The sequence below is a fragment of the Canis lupus genome, chromosome 35 (genome assembly GCF_011100685.1).
Source record: "Canis lupus familiaris isolate Mischka breed German Shepherd chromosome 35, alternate assembly UU_Cfam_GSD_1.0, whole genome shotgun sequence".
NCBI lineage: Eukaryota > Metazoa > Chordata > Mammalia > Carnivora > Canidae > Canis > Canis lupus.
In genome coordinates this window covers 20,812,257-20,828,308 of record NC_049256.1, presented here as the reverse complement: position 1 = coordinate 20,828,308, position 16,052 = coordinate 20,812,257, and the positions used below count along the sequence as shown (strand labels likewise).

The window sequence follows — 16,052 nt, the reverse complement described above, 5'->3', positions numbered from 1 at the left end:
ACGTAAACAATTAAATAATTGTCTAAGAATAAGAACACCAAGCCAATTTCTTCAACCGACAGAAAACAAAAGATCTTTGAAGGTTGACTGTAGCAAGCCAGAAACAAAAAGAGATGCCTGTGGAACTCCAAGGAAGATGGGAAATCCTGAAGAAACCTCCACTGTCCTGATAGAATAATAAAGCCAGCACACCACACCTACTGATCTGTGTACAGCAAGTCTTATGGCCACAGGCCAAGAAGGAAGGAAACACCTCAAAGGCAAGACAGATTAGGCATTCAATTTAGCAGTATAACTCTTAGGTTTTAAAGAGTATTGCATCAGAATATTTTTAAGTTACAGAAACCAAGGAGATGAAATAACAATTTTCGCAAATTAAAATATTTCAAAGGGCTCAAATACATAACAAAATGTCAAATTTAATACCTAAATTACATAAAGCAAATGAAAACTAAAAGTTTTAATATACTCAGTTTTTTCTTTTAAAGAGCATCTTTAAATATCACAAGTTCTGAAATAATTTAAAAATCAGAGTTATACTTTTAAAAATTCACCCATACTGATCTTTTTTTTATGGGGGAGGAAAAAAGCCTATGGGACTCAGAATTCTGTTTCTCTCTGCTTCTTAGGGTTACAAATAAATTTAAATATGCAAAAACTATTGTGCACTCAGACATTAAAGCATTAGCATATTCTGTTTCATTCACATAATTTAATTCTTATTTACTTTTAATCAATTGGCAAAGTACAATACTCCTCAAGGCTTCAACTTTACAAAACAATAATCCTTTTACAGAGCCTAAACCTTAGAAAAATCATGCTGTGGGCCAGACATATTCTTCCATATTGAAGTAGAATGAAGCAGACAAACAAATCAAAAAGCTCAGGAAACAAAAGGTTCACACACAGTAGGTTGTGCCAGACTTGGCTGTGAAATACAGCTTATTGTGAGCCCTCATCTCGGTTTTAAAAGTATTTCCAGGGAAATTACAAACCTTTTGATCTTTTAAACAAATGTAAGAGATACTCTAATCAGCAGGATCTGATTAGATCTTCAAATGATAATCTAATACCTGTTTACCAAGATGAAAATCTTGAACAAGCAAAGGAAAATGACATCCTTAAAAACTAACAAAATATAGTTACAAAACCTGAAATTCTTTAAGCTTCCTTCCAATCTAAAATGAATCTCTACACCAGCATTCCTGACTCCCACCTTCTGTCCTCAACTCTAAAATAATATTCTAATAATTACTGTCTTTCTTCAACTGTTAGGAAAGGGGGAAACTTAGTAGCAGCTAAACTTTCTCCTACTTATACTGCAGCTACATTTTCTTTTATCCTACCTCCATTAGCTACCCAGATGCAGCGCTTGATCCCAGGACCCTCAGATCATGACTTGAGCAGAAGACAGACACTTAACTGGCTGAACCACCCAGGCACCCCCTATCTTTTTTTAAAAAGTAAACTCTACACCCAATGTGGGGCTTGAACACATGACCCTGAGATCAGGAGTCGCAGGCTTTTCCAATTGAGCTCTGAGGAGTCTGCAGAGATGAATCTATCTTATCTGAAGCTCCTTTAATACTGTTACAAATAGCATGTGGATGTTAGTGTGGGCAAAAAGGACCTTTACCTCAAAATATCAGGAATTATGCTCTGATTGCTGCTTCTTATCACAGAGACTCAGGTTAAGGAGGTGACAGTCATTGTTGCACCTCCCCACATTGTTAAAAGTCTCTACCTCTCTAGCTAAAGTTACTGTCAGAAGATTTAAAGGGCACGCATCTCTCTTTATCCTTTCATTTTTCACTTTTTTCCCTTTGGGGAGCCAGACATTAAAGATTTTAGGACCCTCAAAAACAACTGCACATATAAGCAAAATTAAAAAGTGACCACACATGTCCAGAGAAAGGATCAGAAAAGACCTGAGAAGATCTTAAGTCCATACCTCAGGCTGATCCTCACTGCAAACAAAGCATACAATAATTTAAAAATAAACAATAACAAAAACCAGCAAAACCTGTGAAGGGGGAGAATCTGATTTCCAAAGTTACCACATTATTAGATTCAAATGTCAGATGTTGGAAAAAAAAAATCACAAGGCATACAAAGAAATAGGAAAGTATGGCCCATTCAAAGGAAAAAAAAAAAATAGAAGTCAACAGAGACGGTCCCCAAAAATGCCCTATGGTGGATATACTAGACAAAGACTTTAAAACAACTCTTACAAATATTCGAAGAACAAAAAGTTTGCAAAAATCAAGAGAACAATGGATGGAAAAAAATGGAAATAAAAGAACAGAAATTATTAAGAAAAAGAAATTCTGGAGCTAAAAAGTACAATAAGTAAAATGATAAATTCACTAAAGGAATTCAGCCTTGACAACCAAAAAACATGGGGATGGAGCTGTAAAGGAGTACAATTTTTGACATTAAGCTGGTATACGTTCAGATTAGTGATAAAACGTTAAAATGTGGGATGCCTGGGTGGCTCAGTGTTGAGCATCTGCTTTTGGCTTAGGGCGTGATCCTGGAGTCTCGGATTGAGCCCCACATTGGGCTCTCAGCATGGAGCCTGCTTCTCCCTCTGCCTGTGTCTCTGTCCCTCTCTCTCTCTGTGTGTGTGTCTCTCATGAATAAATAAATAAAATCTTTTAAAAATATAAATAAATTAAAAAAACACTTTAGAATGTTAGTTGTAATCCCCATGGTAATCATAATGAAAACAGCTACAAAATATAACCAAAGGAAATAAGAAAGTTACTTAAAACTTTCACAATAAAAAAAATCACTCAAACTAAAGGAAAACAATAATGCAGTAAATTAGGGGCAAAAGCTTTATAAGACATACAGGAAACAAACAGAGCAAAGACCTCCTTATCAGTCCCTCCTTATCAGTCATTGCAAATGAGTTAAACTCTCCAATTAAAAGAGAGAGGTTGGTAGAATGGATAAAAACCACATGATGCACATATGGTGTCCACAAGAGACCCACTTTATTTATTTTGTTAAAAAATTTTATTTATTTATAAACAAAGATTTTATTTATTTCTTTAACAAAGAAAAGCTGGGAACCTGATGCTTCCCTGGTGAATTCTAACACTTAAAGAAGCAATACCAACTCTTCTCAAACTTTTCCAAGACACTGAAGACAAGGGAACACTTCCTAACTTATTCTATAAGGGCACCATTACCTTAATATTAAAGCCAGACAATGACCCAACAAGAAAATCTACAGACCAATATCCCTTGTGAACATGGATACAAAAATCCTCAACAAAATACTAGCAAACAGAACTCATTAGCATATTACAAGGATTATACATTATCATCAAGTGGGATTTATTCTTGGAATGTAAGGATAGTTCAACAAACAAACATCAAGCCATGTAGGGGCACCTGAGTGGCTCAGTCAATTAATTGTCTGCCTTCCATTCAGGTCATGATCTCAGGGTCCTAGGATGGAACCCCCAAGTCAGGATCCCTGCTAAGCAGGGATCCTGCTTCTTCCTCCCCGCTCACCCTTCCTCCACTGGTGCTCTCTGGCATGCATGGTCTCTCTCAAATAAAATCTTTAAAAAAAAGTCAATCTACATAATATGCCAAAGCAACAGAATTAAGGAGAAAAAATAACACACGATCATCTCAGTCGACGCAGAAAAAAGCATTTGACAAAATATTTCCTTGATGAAAACAATCAATAAACCAGGATTAGAAGAAAACTTCCTGAGCACAATAAAAGCTGCATGTGAAAAACTCACAATGAACAACACACTCAAGATAAACAACTGAAAACATTCCCTTTACAGTCAGGAACAAGACAAAGATGCTCAATTTTGCCACTTCTATTCAACATAGCTCTGGAAGTTCTAGACTGAGCAATTAGGCAAGTGAAAGAAACAAAAGGCATCCAAATTGGGAAGGAAGATGTAAAATTATCTGTTTACAGATGACATGATCTTCTACATAGAAAATCTTAAAACCTTCCCCCCCCCACGCACACACACTGTTAGAATAAATGAATCCAGCAAAGCATCAGGATACAGTCAATATACAAAAATCAGTTGGATTTCTATACATGAATGCTGAAAAATCTTTTTTTTTTTTTTAAGATTTTATTTATTTATTCATGACAGACAGAGAGAGAGAGGCAGAGACACAGGCAGAGGGAGAAGCAGGGCAGGGAGCCCGATGCAGTACTCGATCCCGAGTCTCCAGGATCATGCCCAGGGCTGAAGGCGGCGCTAAACTGCTGAGCCATCCGGGCTGCCCGAAAGATGAAAAATCTTAAAAGGAAATACAAAAACAACTTCATTTACAACCACATCAGAAAGAATAAAATATTTAGGAATTATCTTAATCAAAATGAAAGACTTGTACTATAAAAACTGCAAAACATTGCTGAAAGAAACTGAAAGAGTGGTATACAGATTCAATGCAATCCCTATAAAATCCCAATGATATTTTTTGCAGGGCGAAAAAAAAATCCTAAAATTCAAATGTAATCTCAAGGGACATCAAATAGCCAAAATAATATTGAAAAGAATAAAACTAAAGAGTTCACACTACTGATTTCAAAACTTACTACAAAACTCTATAGTTTGGTAATTGACATAACACAAACATGCAAGCCAGTGGAATAAAATGAAGAAACCAGAAATAAACCTACACATATATGGTCAAATGATTTTCTCAAGGGTGCCAAAGCCATTCGATGAGATAAGGACAATCTTTTCAACAAATGGTCTGGAGAAAACTGGATATGCACATGCAAAATAATGAAGTTGGACCCTTTCCTAAGACCATATGAAAAAATTAACTTAAATAAGCATCAAAAAGCTAAATGTGAGACCTAAAGCAATGAAACTTTTAAAAGAAAACAAAAAATAAAAGCTTCAAGACCTTGGATTTGGCAATAATTTCTTGGATAGGACACCAAATGCACAGGCAACAAGAGAAAAGACAAATTGGATTTAAGAAAAAATAAAGTTTTTTTTCTCCAAAGACACAATCAACAAAGTAAAAAGGCAACCCATAGAATCAAAAACAAAAAACAAAAAAACTACAACCCATGTATCTGATAAGAGATTAATAGAATTACAGAGAACTCCTAAAACTCAACAACAAAACCAACAACCCATTTCAAAAATGGGCAAAGGACTTGAACAGACATTTCTCCAAAGATACACAAATGTCCTTACTGGACACATGAAAAGATACTCCACATGACTAATCATTAGGGAAATACAAATCAAAACTACAATAAAGTATCATCTTACACCCATTAGGATGGCTATCAAAAAAAAAAAAAAAAAACCCACCAGGAAATATTAAGTGTTGGCAAATATACAGAGAAATTGGAATCCTTGTGAACTGTTGGTGGTAATGTATAATGGTGCAGTCACTGTGGAAAACAGTATGGCAGTTCCTTAAGAAACTAAAAAATAGAATTTACCATTAATTCTACTTCTAAGTATATACCCCAAAGAACTGAAAGCAGGTCTCAAAGAGATATTTATACACGTGTATTCATAGCAGCAGCATTACTTACAATAGATAAAACATGGAATCAACCCTAGCGTCCATTGACAGATAAATGGTTAAGGAAAATATACTTGACTATTATTCACCCTTTGAAAGAAAGAAAATTCTACAACATGCTACAATATGTATGAGTTTTGTATGTATGAGTAGACAACATACTAAATGAAATTAGCCAGTTACAAAAAGACAAATGCTCTTTGGAGTCCACTTGAATGAGGTACTCAGAGCAGTCAAATTCAGAGGCAGAAAGTAGAAGGGCAGCTGCCAGTGGCTGTGGAGAGGGGAGAATGTGGAGCTACTACTTAACAGGTCCAGAGTTTCAGTTTTATAGTATGCAAAGAATTATGAGGATGGCTATTGCAATGATTGCACAAAAATGTGAATTTTTAATACCACTAAACTGTACCCTTAAAAAGTGAAGATGGTAAAACTTATGTTGTGTGTATTTTACCACAATAAAAAAAAGTGAAAAGAAAGAATACATGTGTGTTTAATGTTCTTAGTGGTTGACAATTTACTTAAGGAACAGGCATATATTCCACTCATATTACTGAGTGTTGTAACATCGTACATACTGCCTTGTACACTACTAGAATATCAACACCCAAAGCTTTGATGATTTCATATTAAACCAACCTAGCTGTCAAGTCAGTACCTAGTTTCAGAACCAGGAGCAGGGCCAAGCAAAAAGGTTGGTGGCATTTATGACTGATCTTCTTGGAAACAAATCTAGTAAGATACAGTGAGGCAGGAAGCCAAAACCAGGAATGGAGAAGACACAAGGAGACAATATGGATCTTGCCAGGCAAAAAGATGAGCCTACTCTTGTCTTCAAGGTCAGGCAGCTGGGAATGGAACACACACCTCCAGAGACTAGAACTATTAAGGCCAGAGACTATAACACAGGATATAGACACAACACAATATGTACACCATGCAAAATACATTGCCCAGTAAGAAAAATCAAAGGGCCAAAGTATTCATCAAAGACTCCATTTTCAATGTACTTGTCTGCACATTTTCCATCAGTAGTTCCCAGACCCTGAGATGTTGCAGACATCAACTTTAAAACTTAACACCTGTCCTACCAAACTGGGTGCCAACTTTTCATTTTGCCAAGTAGACACACACAGACACACACGCACAAAAAGGTTTAATTACTCTGTACTGTCATTATTTTATTTAAAAATAAACCATTTTAACACCAAAACAGGAGGAACGTCATGATGAAGGATCACACATTTCGCTTCAGGAAAAATTCACTGTATTTTCCTTATATTTGTCATTTCACCCCAAACCAGCAAAAATCCATCAAGGTCTACAGAAACCATTGCTGCAGATGATTCTATGTCATCTACCTAAGTAAGTTTCCTTACATTTGTGAGATAATCTTTAGAATTGAAAATATACAGATTAAAAATAGGGGAAAAAAAGGCTTCACTGAATATTAGCTTAGGTCAGATGACATACCAATTGATACGCAGAAGAAATATATTAAGTAACAATAATCCAGTTGGATTTTCAGTGTGTTCTATTTGTAGCTAGTGGTTTACTCCCTGGGAGACAAAGTCCCACGACCATAATAGCAACAACTGTTTTCTGAATGTGTTTACCAGAATAGCATGGTGGAACATGATGAAATTCTGTCAACCATAAAGCACATACTTGTCCAAAACTTTTCTTCTATTCCACCTACAATGTTATTTTTAGTCTTAAAAAACAATGACAGTGGTACAAAAGATTAATGCTAAGCTATTATCTGTACCAAAGAAACCACTGAAGATACTTACAGTCACCCAACTGTATTTGTTAGTGAAGCAAAAATGGCTGGACGACCAATACAAAGGGACTCTGCTACAGACTTGTATTATCTTATGAATATCCAAGCTGAGAAAAACCAGGGCCCCTGAAGGCCATTATTCATCTTCTACCATAGACTTTATTTACACACTGTGTATATGAATCATGTACGGCTGTATGTGGTTACATCAAGGTATATGTATTTGTAAGAAATAAATATAGATGATTTGTCCTTTTAAAATACACTTCTGCCATGTAGCATGTATTCCCAAAATTCCCTCAAGTCAAAAAGCAGTAGCACATACTCTTTAAAAAAATATATAACCAGGCAGATGTATATTTGTATATAAAGCACAAACCTACAAGCATGCGTGCACGTGTACATACACACATGCATGGTTTCCCTCCTTCCACAGCAGAGGGGTTTTTATTGTTGTTTTTGTTTGGACTTTTTCCTTTTAGGTACAAATACCTGCCCCCCTTACCAAACTTACTGAATCAGAACCTGCAAGCATGGAACCAAGGAATCTGTGTTTGTAAAAAGTGGTACTATTCTTACTATCCACCTGAGCTGAGGCCAAATTGACATGATGATATCAGAAATAACACTTACCTACTTCCTGTGGCTTAACACTTCACTGCTATTAAACTAAGGGACGCTAAAACTGCACTTCCAAATATTCTAAAGAACAACATATGGGAAGTGACCTGCAGCAGACTTACCTACGTGGGTTAACCTCCTCCACCCAGGCTTCACCACCCAAACATTAAATGTATCAACAACAACAAACCTCAAAATATATTAAGTAGTAAAGGCATATCAGTAAGGAGAGCTTATTGTTTTTGCTTCCTTAGTGGCTCTGGGACTGACGTCTGCCGGGGTGAAATCTCACAGGAAACACTAGCTAAAGCTAATTCCATAACGTATAACAGGTACCACATTTTGGGGCCTGGAATAAAAGGTATTGTTCTAACATGAGTCAAAACATCCTGGGAAAAGAAAAAAAAATATCTTATATGAAACTAGAAAGCTAAATTCAGATAACTGTCTAACCTGTGTGAGAAAATAACAAAATGTTTGGGTCAAATTATGGTGTGAGTAATTACATAATGAGGAGAGAAGAGGTATTTTAAATTGAAATGGAAAAGTAATGCCTAAGCATTTATGCATTTACTCACCATTTTAATTTCAACAGATTCTCCAAATTTGAATATTTCAGTTCTAATTAGCATTAAAATAATGTAAGTAAAATTCAACTGCCTCTCTCTAGCTTCTGGAGCTTACTAACTAAAGCAGGGCCAAGACAAATACTGATCATCAGAGAGAAAATGAGGGAACCAGCAGGTCTTTGATGGACAGTGACTGGCTGTCAAGCCGCCTGCCCTACCCAAACCTCCCTAGGAGGAAAGATTTTCCCACTTGGGCCTTGATAGCTCAGCGGTTTAGTGCACGTTCTCCTTCAGGCATATTACACCTTATTTCCTTGAAAGACTGTATGATTCCCTCTTGAATCAGTACAGCTCCTCTTTTTTCTTTATTGGGACAAGAAGAGAGACCGATTAAAGATACCTCCCTTTAAATATAGAATTCAATGCTTTTTTAAAGAACTATTATGCTGTTTTCAGAAACATGAGGACAGAAAAGGGATTTTGTATCTCAGATGAAGGGAACAGTGTAAATATAAGAACTAGAATAGGAACGCTAAAGAATAACGTTTTTCAGATGAGCAATATGCCAGCTGAGAACTTTCTTCCCAAGAGGTGGCAGTACGCATGGGGTATAACCCTAGGAAGCTACCCTCTAAAGGAGGCAAAAGTAAATCATAAGATGCCTCTGGCTCCCTGGTAGGCTGAGTCACACAGGCAAACACCAAGGTATGGAATGTTTCCTTTGTTTAAACCAATCAACCAAGGCAATGCAGTAAGACTGTTCATCCAAATATTATAGATTGGGTTCGGTACCTAAGTGCCCGAAACTACCAAATAGTGCATAATAAATAATATGAAATACTGCTTATTAGCATTTCGCAGAGTAGATTCCTTGATTACTCTTAAATGTTTATTTTCCTGTTTTTCAATAGATTTCCATAGGAAAATTCTTTCTTATATTCTCAAATATTTCCTAGACTATTTGACTTTTTTATTTTCTAGATTAAACAGGGAAAACTGTTTAAGATTTTCTGAGAGAAAAACATTCTAGTTTGTCTTAGTAATTTCATTTCTAGGGTAGCTCACTGATTGACGAGAGGAGTGAAAATTGGTTTAATTCTTCTCTTTAGAACCTGTCAGCAAGTGCTAAGGAGTCTTATTATATTTTCCCCAATTTCCAATCTAATAAACATTCATATTTAAATGTTTAATTTGTATAACTATATAAAAAAATCTTTCCAAGTATGCAGTCCTAAAAATAAAATACTCTTTGGCTGGCATAGTAATAAATACTCAGCTAAAAGTTACACAATGCTTGCTGCTTGAAATAATAAATAGTCAGCTAATAGTTACACAATGCCTTACTGTGTGAAAGGCACTGTTTGAAGCACTTTACATATATTAAAGCACTTTTAATCCTTACATCAACCTCATGAAGTCTGCATTTGTATTGCCCTTCTTTTACAAATGAAGAAACTGAGGCAGAATGAGACTAAGTAATTTATTAAAGGCTACTGATGAGAGGTGAGGCTAGGATCTGGAACTCAGAAGCCCAAGGTCATGCAACTTCAACACATAAACTCAAAATGTGCTACACTAACATACACTGCTTCCCCTGGTATGTCCTGATATCCATGACCAGATGTCAATCCTAAGGCATTGAAATTTCATCATTACAGGGGCACCTGGGTGGCTCAGTTGAGAATCAACTCCTGGTTTCGGCTCAGGTTGTGACCTCAGGGTCATGGGATCCAGCTCTAAGTTGGGTTCCACATTCGGCAGGGAGTCTGCCTGAGGAGTCTCTCCCTCACCCTCTACCCGCCCCCCTCCCCTTCCCTCGCAAATAAATAAGTCTTTAAAAAAGTAAGTATCAGGTGGCCCGGGTGGCTCAGTGGTTTAATGCCGCCTTCAGCCCAGGGTGTGACCTGGAGACCCGGGATCGAGTTCCGCGTCAGGCTCCCTGCATGGAGCCTGCTTCTCCCTCTGCCTGTGTCTCTGCTTCTCTCTCTCTCTCTCTGTCATGAATAAATAAAATCTTTAAAATAAAAGTAAATATCATCATTACAAAAGAAAAATATCATTAAAAGCAATCATAACATATATAACACTTGGTAAATTCTCAAATTATGCTGACATTTTAGGATCCTTTAACTGCTAAGAAAATCAACAACTTTCTTTGTTCCTTATTTGTAAAAAAAAGTCATTTGTTGGCTACAAAAATGTTAACTTCAAACAGCGCCAGAACCTGCAGAATCACTATTCATCAGATGCATGCTACACTGGAATATTTACCCCAGGAATGAGATTATCTGTTTCTCTCCAGCTATAACCCCGTTTAAGAGCTGCTGTTTAAAGCTGAGTTTCTAGAAATGACTACCTTATTGGTGCTGCCTTTTTTCCTAAAAGAAAATATTTTTATAAGATGTAAATTGATTACATTTGTAGTAATAGAATGACTGAAACTCGGTGAATCAAACAGCCTCTGTAAGATGGCTATCAGTCTGATTTACCTCAAGACTTTTCTTTTTTTTTTTTTAACCTCAAGACTTTTCTTGCCACGTTGCTATTTCTTTTTTTAAGATTTTATTTATTTATTCATGAGAGACACAGAGAGAGAGAGGCAGAAACATGGGGGAGAAGCAGGTTCCCTGCAAGGAGCCCGATGCGGAACTCGATCTCAGGACCCCAGGATCATGCCCTGAGCCAAAGGCAGATGCTCAACCACTGAGCCACCCAGGCATCCTGTCACATTGCTATTTCTTGAAGGCTGCTTCAAATTAATGGCATAGTTAGTGAACCAACTCAACACCAGAAGATGTGGGTATGCCCTATCTATAGGAGATACATTCTCACTTTCTCTTCCCATCTATAGAAAAGCAAAAGGAGTCCAGAGCCAAAACCCATGCAGGATCTTTTCAATGGTGCAGGGGGGAAGAGTGTTAATTCACACAACACAAAGTGCTCTCTCCCTCCCACACAGCCTCCTTATGAGGTATCCTTGCTGCAGGTGATAGAAGCTCTGCTTTTCACTTAAGTGCATGTGCACTCACATCTTTTTACTTATAATAAGATTCAAGGGGTTGTTTAATTTTGTTTTCTTGGTAAGGAAGCCTGTTTGATTGCTTCATATGTATTATTTTAATTAATAAATGAACTAATAGCTTTACTGAGATAAAACTAACATAAGTTTGTTGCATGTATTTAAAATCTACACTTTAGGGGTGTCTGGGAGCTCAGTCAGTTAAGCATCTGAATCTTGGTTTCAGCTCAGGTGGTGATCTCAGGGTCGTGAGATGGAGTGCTGCATCAAGCTCCAAGCTTAGCTCAGAGTCGGCTTGAGATGCTCCCTCTCCCTCTACCTCTTCCCCTACTTGCTCGTGCTCTTAACACATAAATACATCTTGTTTTTTTAAGATTTTATTTATTTATTCATGAGAGACACACAGAGAGAGAGAGAGGCAGAGACACAGGCAGATGGAGAAGCAGGCTCCATGCGGGGAACCTGACGTGGGACTCAATCCTGGAATTCCAGGATCACGACCCAGGCTGGAGGCAGGCGCTAAACCGCTGAGCCACCCGGGCTGCCCACATAAATGAAGCTTAAAAAAATAAATAAAATGTGCACTTTGATAACAGTTGACACAGGAATATGTATGTGAAATCATAAACCCCAAAGGTTTGTGTCCCTTCGTCACCTTTCCACCCCAGTTCCCAGCGCCTGTTCTTTCTCTGTTAGTATTCACGATATATTAGTTCTGTAGAATTTTATATAAATGGAATTATAGGGTATATAGTCTTTTTTGTCTGACTTCTTTCTGATTGTAGAATGTATCAACAATGCATTGCTTTGCATTCCTGAGTATTATTCCATGGATTCCATATTTTGCCAACTTCTCCTCATGAGGCCATGAGGGCCAGGTGTCAAAAGAGGAAGACACAAAGCCTGGACAAGAGAGAGAGGACTTGCTTCCTGTCTGTTAGAGGCACCAGTTTCTAACCCCAAAAAGAGAGAGTTTAACATTAGCACTCGTAACTAAAGAGCTAATACCTTAAATTTCATAATTATTCCAAGCATTTATTATGGCTGCTTCAAGAAAAAGAGAGGTAAGTGGTACAAAAATTAAGAATGAAAAATAAGTTGCCTGCTTCCTGCAGCCGAAAGATAAACTTAGGCTGAAAGCAGAGAGGGAGAAAACAGAGAGGCCCTCTCTGCCTCTATAACCCAAAAAAGTTAAAAATTTCAGTACTGTAGATGTAAACTCCAGTATGGTTGAAACAGAAACCAACTGACCAACCAAAAAGCCAAATTGTGGAAGCCATGCAAGGCTTACAAAAGCAGAGGCTGTGAAGTTAGAGATTCCCCTGGAGATGAGAATGAAGCCAGGATGACACCTAATCCTCACCCTACAAGGGTCCTTTTCCCAGCACCTCCGGCTAACAGGCGTACCCTTGGCTAACAGAGAAGACAATACACTTCATTGTCAAAAGACAGTTAAGACGCAGCCTATAGGCAAAGAACAAGCAGAGGCCAAGATAGGGCAATAGCCTTTATAATTAAGAACCCAAGGGATGGGTGGAGACTTCACGTTCCTATAGGCTTAGAGAGGATGACCAGGCAAGGTCTCGGACTATGGTTATTGCAAATGGAACTGATCCTAAACCAACGAGCAGTCTACTTAGTTTTTAAGGGAGTTGATTTGCCAAAGAAACCACAAAAGTCTGCTGCATGTCTAAGTCAACGGTTCTTAAACTGGAAGGTACATCTGATGCTCCGGAAGGTGTTGTTCAAGGACAAATGGCTGGAGCCCCTATTCTGATGCAATAGATTTGGGATGACATCCCAGACCTTTCTATGCTGCTGTTCCTGAGACCAAATGGAGAACTACTGCTCTGACACAACCTGAGGTCCCTCCCTCCCAATCACGCAGGCAAGGAGAAAGTTACTAGAAGCTGCAATTCCCACATGGCCGGTACTTCTCAAAGGTCACCACAGATGTGCAATGAAGACAAGAGAAGAGGAGACATTCTCAGAGATTTAAAAAAAAAAAACAAAACACTTGCTGTCAAATATGCTAGGAAATTAATCTCCTGACAGTACAGGGGTCATCACTTCTAGACTAGGAAAGAGTGATCGCTGGTCATTCTGTGTCCTTCTCCACTCCACCTTTTTAAAGGTGTCCTCCTTTAGAAATGGAAACTTTTATTACAACCATCTTGCTCTTGCTTGAGCACTAGGAACAGACATGTTATTCTTTCACCATAGGGCTACAGGACCATGAAAAGTGCTCCATCAGATCGGAGAAAGAAGTCTATGCATGACCTAAAGACCCTGGTATTGGAACTAGATGAGACATGGTTAAAATTTTCTTCTCTGGGGAGGGTGTTTCATCTCAGGGCAATTTCATTAAGGACATGCATGAGAGGAAGAATGTATTGGATATTTGGGAATGAAAAGAGAGAGCTATAGGGCATGCTGTTAGATCCCTACCCTGGACTTAGTCTCATTCCCATCCTGAAAGATTGCTGGTTTTGTCATCTATAAAGCTCAAGAGAAACTAGCTATAGCACCAATTCTAGAGTATTCTAGGGCATGATTAATCAAAAGGAAGTCCCTTTTCCTCTTCTAGTAAGTGGTTAGTCCAAGAACTCTGACCTAAGCCAATCAGCACATGGCCTTCTCATGGAACCTGGAATTAATTCATGTATAGACAAGAATAAAATTCAATGGAATGCACTGAGACTTTAGAGGAAACATTCTTTTGCTCTTAAAATACTGTCCCTTTCTTTTAGGGAATATGACGTAAAGACCATTTGACCCTGAGGCTTAATGCCACAGGAAGGTATAGCCAAGGAAATCACAGAGAAACATGGACAAAGCCACTGGACGAAGGTGTATCTCTTAACTTTGAGTTATGCAAATCATTATATTTTATCATTAGGATATCTGTGATCTGCAGGTGAAATGTATGGATCCAAATAACGAAGAGAGTTACTGAAACCCATTAAGAGCTTCAAAGAACCAATTCAACAGTGTTTGTGCAACAGTTCTGTACCTTTCATAATCTCAACCAATTTCTGTGCATTCTTTCTGGGTGTCAATTCTAAGAAATGCCTTGTATTGGGAGATTTTGAAGTTTACAAGATGGACAGTTCTTACCTTCAAATTAGAAAATAATTAGAGAGTTAGGATATTATAGACACTCTATAAAGGCTGTCTGGGTAATTTGCTAGGTTTCTTAATTTGGGGTATTGCTAAGACTCCAGAATCATACACCTCCCACCCAACATCCCCTCCAAAAAATTCCCTTTCCAAAAAGTACATCTTTCTAGTTCAATTCTAACATTTTATAAATAAGAAAAGATCAAGTGATTCAGCTAAAATCAGGTTTTTTTAAAATGTAACAATACTTCAGTGCTGGTTGTTCTCCACCTTTGCTCCTACCCAGAGACACTGTTGAGCTATACCACAGTCCCAACAACAACAGTGATCCTGAACCTAGGGAGGAGAGGATGGGAGAGGTGGGGTACCTGAGCATCACTCAATCAGGAAGGGACAATGTGTTTTATTGTAGCCTTACTAAAGAGTTATATGCAATTTTCTTTAATTTGTTTTGGATTTTAAATTTGGTCCGAATATATAGGACTCTAAAATTCATTTATTAAAAAATCCTTTATGGCACAAATTCTCTGCCTCAAGAAGTAAAATATAAAGAGTAGAATCTTGAGTAGTATTTCAAATTATCATGCCCCACTCCATGTAATTTTAAAGTGTTACGGCGATATAAGCCAAAAGGTAATGTTGCACTTTCTTTGTCATTGGGTTTATTTAACTTATTTGAAGGAAGAAAAAATGAGTCATATTTCTACTATCAATTAATTTTTTAATTTTTGCTAGTTATCGTTCTTTTTTTAAATTTTTTTGCTAGTTATCATTCTAAAATTAGATGAAAAAATTCCAGCTATGATAATGTCATTGGTTGATAATAATCCATTTTAAAGTAAAGAACAAACCTATTTTTAAAAATCTATTTACATAAAGAAATCCATTGTCATATTCACATTGAAAATAGTTTGTTCAAGTACCTAAAGGTACACAGTAGAGTCTATGGGGTAGTTTCAGGTTGGGATGATGAAAAAGTTCTAGAGATGGACAATGGTGATGGATGCACAAAAATATAAATGTACTTAATGCCACCAAACCAGACACCTACAAATCATTAAAATGGTCATTTATGTCTATGTACTACAATAAAAAAAAAAAAGCAAAAGAGTAAAAGATTGGTTAATAACACTGCATCGTAAAAGCTTCAAAAAAAAAAGCAAAATTCTATAAATAATTTCAGGAGTCCATAGATCAATTTCAGGAGTCCATAGATCACTTAAAGATTAAAAAAAAAAAAAACAAATCCCAAGTTATAAACTCCTGCTAAATAAAGTTCAACACAAATATAATGAAACAGGCACCACAGTACTTTTTATAGACATTAGCTTTCTGTGATCCCGGCAATGACTGCCAACAAAATCCCATGCCTAAAATATAATGAAAGTTGATTAAA

The 16,052-nt window shown here is 37.2% G+C and overlaps 1 protein-coding gene across 1 annotated transcript in view; it reads right to left on the bottom strand.

Annotated features, from left to right (window-relative positions):
* Nucleotides 1-16,052, bottom strand: part of CDKAL1 (CDK5 regulatory subunit associated protein 1 like 1) — a 635,724-nt gene that overhangs the window by 342,762 nt on the left and 276,910 nt on the right.